A 6,826-nucleotide genomic window follows, 5' to 3' on the forward strand; every position below is an offset into this window, starting at 1 on the left:
ACAATAAAGAATTTTTTAAAAGCAGTGGAAGAAAAAATGTCACCAAAAAAGAGATGTTATGAATAAAAAATAGAGTGTATATTTAGATAATTACAATCTATAATTCTATAAAGATTGCTAGAATTCAAACATTTTTTTTAATATATTTCTGGTGAAATCAAAGTCAAAATATAATACTTGGGATTCTTCCTTCTCCAAAGAAGAAATTAAGGTAATCAAGTAATTTGTTCTCTAAAATACTCTGCAAATTCCAATTCACAAGAAGTATACAAAACAAGATAAACAATAAAAAGTTTGTATGGATGAAAAGCTACAATTCCAATCTTTGCTACCTCAGCAAGGTACTTTCCATATACCACATCAATATAATAGAAACGGCATAGTTTCTGAGAACACGATCCACATTTTATTTACTAATACATTTTAAGACTAACTTTAATCTCAAAAATCACATATCCATTCACCTATTTCTTTTTTGCTGATTTCACTTCAACTTAAATGCATGGTTTGTCAAACAAAGACTGTAAACAAATATTTACATGTCTCTTACATGTAACACAGAGAAACAGCTTTTAACAGAAATTCATTGACCCTTCCATGACCTTTTTTTTATTATAAATACAGGTATCAAAACAATCCTGAACATATTTTTATATTATTGGTAGTTAGCACCCACACCACTTCAAAAATGAAAACAATTTGAGACAATATTCATTGTACATGCTAGTTTAGACAATTTAAATTGAAGCTCTTTCAATAAGCAAGATGGATAAAGCATGCCATTTTTCTTTTTTCTTCTTGAGATTTTTACTTTTTAGTAAAAATCACCATACTTTCATCTTGTAAACCTGAATTCTATTTTGAATATTCCAGGTTTATGTTTAAATGACAGTGCCTTAAAAAAATTATGCTGCATATTTTCTCCTGTTCCCTGAATACATAATGTGTATACATATATTAAATATATTCTTACAAATGTCCAGGTTATATTTACCAGCTGGCATTCTTTCACTTAATGTGTGGGTATTTTGCATTGTGATGTTTAATCACGACATTAACATGAGTAGAAGATTGTTGATTTAAGACAAGTTTGAGATCCACTAAAATTAATTGTTGTTTGTTTGTCCTGGTGACTGTGGAAGCTTCATATTTCCTTTGGACATCATTAGACGTCTTAGTTCTTGAACTACAACTTGAATGCTACATGAATTTTGCCATTTTGCTAATACTGGTATGCTCCCTGAATCTACCGTTCCACTGGAATTATTTATTCCATGCATGTTAATTCTGGTTACAAATCTAACTGATGGAGGACCTTCTGGGTATTTAGGTCCACATTCTACTGTCAGGCTATATATTCCATTTTCATAATTTATCCTGAGAGGCCCAATAATCATGCCTGTCCACCTTGTGTCATATCTTCATCATCTTCAAGGCCCCAGTTAACTGTACCATCGCCTACTCCTTTTTGTCTTTCTTCAAGTTCTTCCAACAAGCAAAAATTATGAGGAACTTTAACTCCTGTGGATACTGCCATCTTCTTCTGCACTCAGACGCCAAAAATTTTAATTTTAATGAAATCCAGCTTATCTATTATTTCTCTTATGGATCAATATTTTTCTAAAAGGACATTTCCAAGGTTATCTTGGTTTTCTCCTATGTCGTCTCCTAGGAGTTTTATAGTTTTGTGCATTACGTTGAGGTTGATGATCCACATTAAGTTCATTTCTGGGAAGGATGTAAGGTCTGTATTAGATTAATTTTTCTTCATGTGGATGTCCAGGTGTTCCAGCACCATTCGTTGAACAGGCTGTATTGTCTCCATTGTATTGCCTTTGCTCCTTGTCAAAGTTTAGTTGACTACATGTATGTGGGCCTATTTCTGATCTTCCTACGTTTTTCCTTGGATCCAATAGTGTGTCTTTGCCAATGCCACCCTATCTCGATTACTGTAGGCTTATAGTAAGTCTTAAAGCAGTGTAGCATAAGTCCTCCAACTTTGTTCTTCTCCTTCCATATTGTGTTGGCTATTCTGGGTCTTTTACCTCTCTGTATAAACGTTAGATTTGGTTTGTTGATATCTACAAGATAATTTCTGAGGCTTTTATTGGGATTGCAATAAATCTGTAGATTGATTTGGGGGGAACTGACAAACTGAAAATATTGAGAATCGAACTCTTGACCCTTCAGTCCTTGGGTTAATGCTCTATCCACTGAGCCAAACCTGCTAGGGCTACTTTTATATTTTAAAATTGTAGCTTGTAAACATGCTATAACCACTTATTAGCTTTGAGGTTGTTTTGGTCAATTCTTTGGATTTTCTACATAAATGATCTTGTCATCTGCAAACAAAGACAATGTGGAAAAGCAGTGGCGAGAGGGGACATCCTTCTTGAGGACCTGATCTTAGTGGAAAGCTTTGAGTTTAACACTATTATGTCTGATGTCAGCTGTGGGGTTTTTGTAGATATTCTTTTTTTTAAAACCTCACCTGAGGATATGTTTTGCTAATTTGAGAGGAGAGAGAGAGAGAGAGAGAGAGAGAGAGAAACATCGATCAGTTGCCTCCGTACACACCCACATCAAAGATTAAACCCACAACCTAGGTATGTGCCCTGACCCAGAATCAAACTGGCAGCCTTTCAGTACATGAGATGATGCTCCAACCAACTGAGCCACTCCAGCCAGTGCTGTAGATATTCTCTATAAGTCGAGGAAGTTCCCCTCTATTCCTAGTTTACTAAGATTTTTATCATGCATGGGTGTTGGATTTTGGCAAATGCCTTTTCTGCATCTATTGATATGATAGTGTGATTTTTTTTTCATTTTTAGCCTACTGATGAGATGGATCACTTTAATTGATTTTTAAATGATGAACCAGCCTCTCTTGCATACCTGGGATAAATCCCACTGGGACATGGTGTATAATTCTTTTTATACATCATTGGGTTCAATGTGCTAATATTTTGTTGAAGATTATTGCATCTACGTTCATGAGAGATACATTGGTCTGTAGTGTCTTTGATTTTGCTATTAGAGTAATGTTGGCATTGCAGAATGAATTTCCTCTGCTCTGTCCTCTGAAATGGACTATAGAGAATGAGTATAATTTATTCCTTAAAGGTTTAGTAGGATTTGCCAGTGAACCTATCTTAGGCTGTTGCTTTCTGATTTGGAGAATTGTTAATTATTGATTCAGTAATTATTCAAAAATTATTGATACAGTATGGGGCAAAAGTAGGTTTATAATTGTTCATATGGAAATACAATAACTAATAAATAATAATATAAGAATAAACTCTGGCCGAAACCGGTTTGGCTCAGTGAATAGAGCGTCGGCCTGCAGACTGTAAGGTCCCAGGTTCGATTCCAGTCAAGGGCATGTACCTTGGTTGCGGGCACATCCCCAGTGGGGGTTGTGCAGGAGGCAGCTGATCGATGTTTCTCTATCATCGATGTTTCTAACTCTCTGTCCCTCTCTCTTCCTCTCTGTAAAAAGTCAATAAAATATATTTTTTTAAAAAGAAAAAGAATAAACTCTGTGTTTCATGTACTCACAACTGTAAACCTACTTTTGCCCAACCCTATATATAGATCCATTTAGATAGTCTACTTCTTTTTGTGTGTGTTTTGGTAGATTTTATCTTTCAGAGAATTGACTCATTTCATCTAGGTTATCACATTTCTGGGCATAGAGTTCATACTATTCCTTTATTATCCCTTTAGTGTCCATAAGGTCTGTAGTGATGGCCCCTTTTACATTTCTGGTATTAGTAACTTGTGTCCTCTCTTTTTCTTAGTCAGCCTGGCTAAAAGCTTATCAGTTTTATCAATCTTTTCAAAGAATCAGCGTTGGTTTCATGATTTTCTCTAATTATTTCCTGTTCTCAATTTTACTGCTATCTACTCACATTTTTTAAAAGATTTTAAATTTATTTTTATATATTTTTATTGATTTCAGAGAGGGAGAGAGGGATAGAAACATCAATGATGAGAGAGAATCATTGATCGGCTGCCTCCTGCACGCCCCCCCCACTGGGGATTGAGCCCACAACCTGGGCATGTGCCCTTGAACCCGGGACCCCTCAGTCCATAGGCCAATACTCTATCCACTGAGCCAAACCAGCCATGGTTCAACTCACATTTTTACTATTTTCTTTGTTACTTTAATTTCCTTTTCTTTTTCTCTAATGTTGGATTTTGGCAAATGCCTAATGTGGAAGTTAAGATGATGGATTTTAGATCTTTCTTTTTAATATATGCATTCAGTGCTGTAAATTTCCCACTAAGCTCTGCTTTTGCTGCATCCCAGAAATTTTGATAAGTTGTTTTCATTTTCATGTATTCAAAATATTATAAATTTTTCTTGTAATTTCTTCTTAGACCTATATGTCATTTAGAAGTGTGTTGTTTAGGCCTTGGCCAGTGGCTCAGTTGGTTAGAGCATCAGCCAAATATACCAGGTTGTGGGTTTAATCCCTGGTCAGGGCACATATAACAATCAATTGATGAATGCATAAATAAGTGGAACAACAAATCAATGTTTCTCTCTCTTATCTCTCTCTCTCTCAAAATCAATCAATAATTTGTTGTTAATCATCACCTGAGGATATTTTTTCCATTGCATTTCAGAGAGAGTGGAAGGGAGAGATGGCGTGGTGGGGGAGAGGGGAGGGGGAAGAGAGAGAGAGAGAGAGAGAGAAACATCAATGTGAGAGAGACACATCAATTGGTTGCCTCCCACACGTGCCCTGACTGGGGTCCGGGAGGGAACCCGCAACTCAGGTACATGCCCTTGACCAGGAATCAAACCCATGACCCTTTGATGCTTAGGCTGACACTCTAACCACTGAGCACACCAGCCAGGGCAATAATTTTTTTAAAATGTGTGTTGTTTAATCTCTATTGGGATTTCCCTGTTATCTTTCGGTGTTGTTGTTTTTTTCTAGTCTAACTCCATTGGGTTCTGAGAGAAGACATGGTATGGTTTTTACTCTTTTAAATTTGTGAAGGTGTGTTTTCTGATCCTGAAAGTGGTCTATATTAGTGTTTCATGTGAGCTTGGGAAGAATGTGTATTCCTCTGTTGCTGGGTGATATAGTCTATACATGTCAACTGTATCCGGGTGACTGATGGTGTTCTTAAGTTCAGCTATGTCCTTTCTGATCTTCTGCTTGCTGATCTATCCACTTCTGATACAGGGGTGTTGAAATCTCCAACTATGACAGTAGATTCATGTATTTCTCTTTGCACTTCTACCAGTTTTTTTCTCACAGAGTTTGATACTCTGTCATGAGGTAGGCACATGTGCATTAAGAATTGTTACATCTTGGAAAATTGACCTTTTTATCATTATTTAATGCCCTTCTTTGTCCCTGGTAACTTTCTTTTCTTTGAAGTCTGCTCTGTCTGAATGGAATATAGCTCCTCCTGCTTTCTTTTGATTAGTGTTAGGGAGGTATATTCTTCTCCATCCATTTACTCTTAATATATGTGTGTCTTTATATTTAAAATGGGCTTCTTGCATGGCCAGTGTGGTTTAGTGGTTGAGCATGGACCGATGAACCAGGAGTTTACAGTTTGATTCCCAGTCAGGGCACATGCCCATATTGCAAGCTCAATTGCAGGCTCATCACTGATGTTTCCCTCTCTCCCTCTCCTTTTTTCTCTTTGAAATCAATAAAATATATATAGAGAGAGAGATTTTAAGGATAAATAAAGTGGATTTCTTATAGGCAATGTATAGCTAGGTCTTTTTTATTCACTCTGACAATACCTGTGGTTTTTTTTTAATTGTTGTACTTCAACCATTGGTTTTTCAAAGTGACTTTTATATAGTTGGATTAATATTTATTACATTTCAGCCCTAGCCAGTTTGGCTCAGTGGGTAGAGCATCAGCCTGTGGACTGAATGTCCTGGGTTTGATTCCAGTGAAGGGCACATACCTTGGTTGCAGGCTCCTGGCCCTGGTCGAGGTGCATGTGGAAGGCAGCCATTCAGTGTATCTATCTCACTTACATTTTCTCTCTCTCTGTCTCTCTCCCTCTTCCTTCCACTCTCTCTAAAAATCAATGGAAAATATCCTCAGGTAATAATATCTTATATAATAAAAGACTAATATGCAAATTGTCCCCTTGGGAGTTTGACCCACTGGGAGTTTGACTACTCGCTATGATGTGCGTTGACCACCAGGGGGCGGCCTGGAACGAAGGACGGCCCCAGCCAGCAGGCATGGGAAGGAAGGCCCCGATTGGCCCTGATCGCAGGCCAGGCCTAGGAACCCTAATCGTGCAAGAATTTCGTGCACCGGGACTCTAATATATATATATTCAATATATTTCTTACTTTTTTACTAGTTGCCCTTGTTCTTTGTTCTTATTTTTTTTCTTACACTCTTTCTGCCATTTGTTGATTTAATTGAGCATTTTATATGATTCATTTTCTTTTTTCTTGGCATCATTAGTTCTTTTTTGACTATTTTTAGTAGTTATCCTAGAGTTTGCCATATGCAGTTATAATGAATCCAAATCCACTTTCAAATAACATTATACCACTTCACAAGTAGAGCAATAAGAGACTATTCCTAATTTCTTCCTCCCATCCCTTATAATGCTGCTGTCATTCATTTCATTTATGCATAATCATACATGAGCACGTGCATATACATTAGCATGCACAACCAAACACATTGTTGTTATTACTGCTTTGAACAAAATGTCTGTTAGATCTATTAAGAATATGAAAAATAAAAATTTTACTTTATTTTTACTATCTTGCTTCACTGCTCTTCCTTACTTTATGTAGACCTTAGTTTCTGACCTACCT

General features: G+C 36.6%; 1 pseudogene across 1 annotated transcript; it reads right to left on the reverse strand.

Annotated features, from left to right (window-relative positions):
* Positions 1-1,106: 1,106 nt before the first annotated feature.
* On the reverse strand, positions 1,107-1,537 carry LOC307107354 (ubiquitin-conjugating enzyme E2 variant 2-like; annotated as a pseudogene). The gene has a single exon. The product of its transcript is annotated as a ubiquitin-conjugating enzyme E2 variant 2-like (transcript).
* Between the last annotated feature and the right edge of the window lie 5,289 nt (positions 1,538-6,826).

Source organism: Cnephaeus nilssonii (assembly GCF_951640355.1).
Source record: "Cnephaeus nilssonii genome assembly, chromosome: 11".
Lineage (NCBI taxonomy): Eukaryota > Metazoa > Chordata > Mammalia > Chiroptera > Vespertilionidae > Cnephaeus > Cnephaeus nilssonii.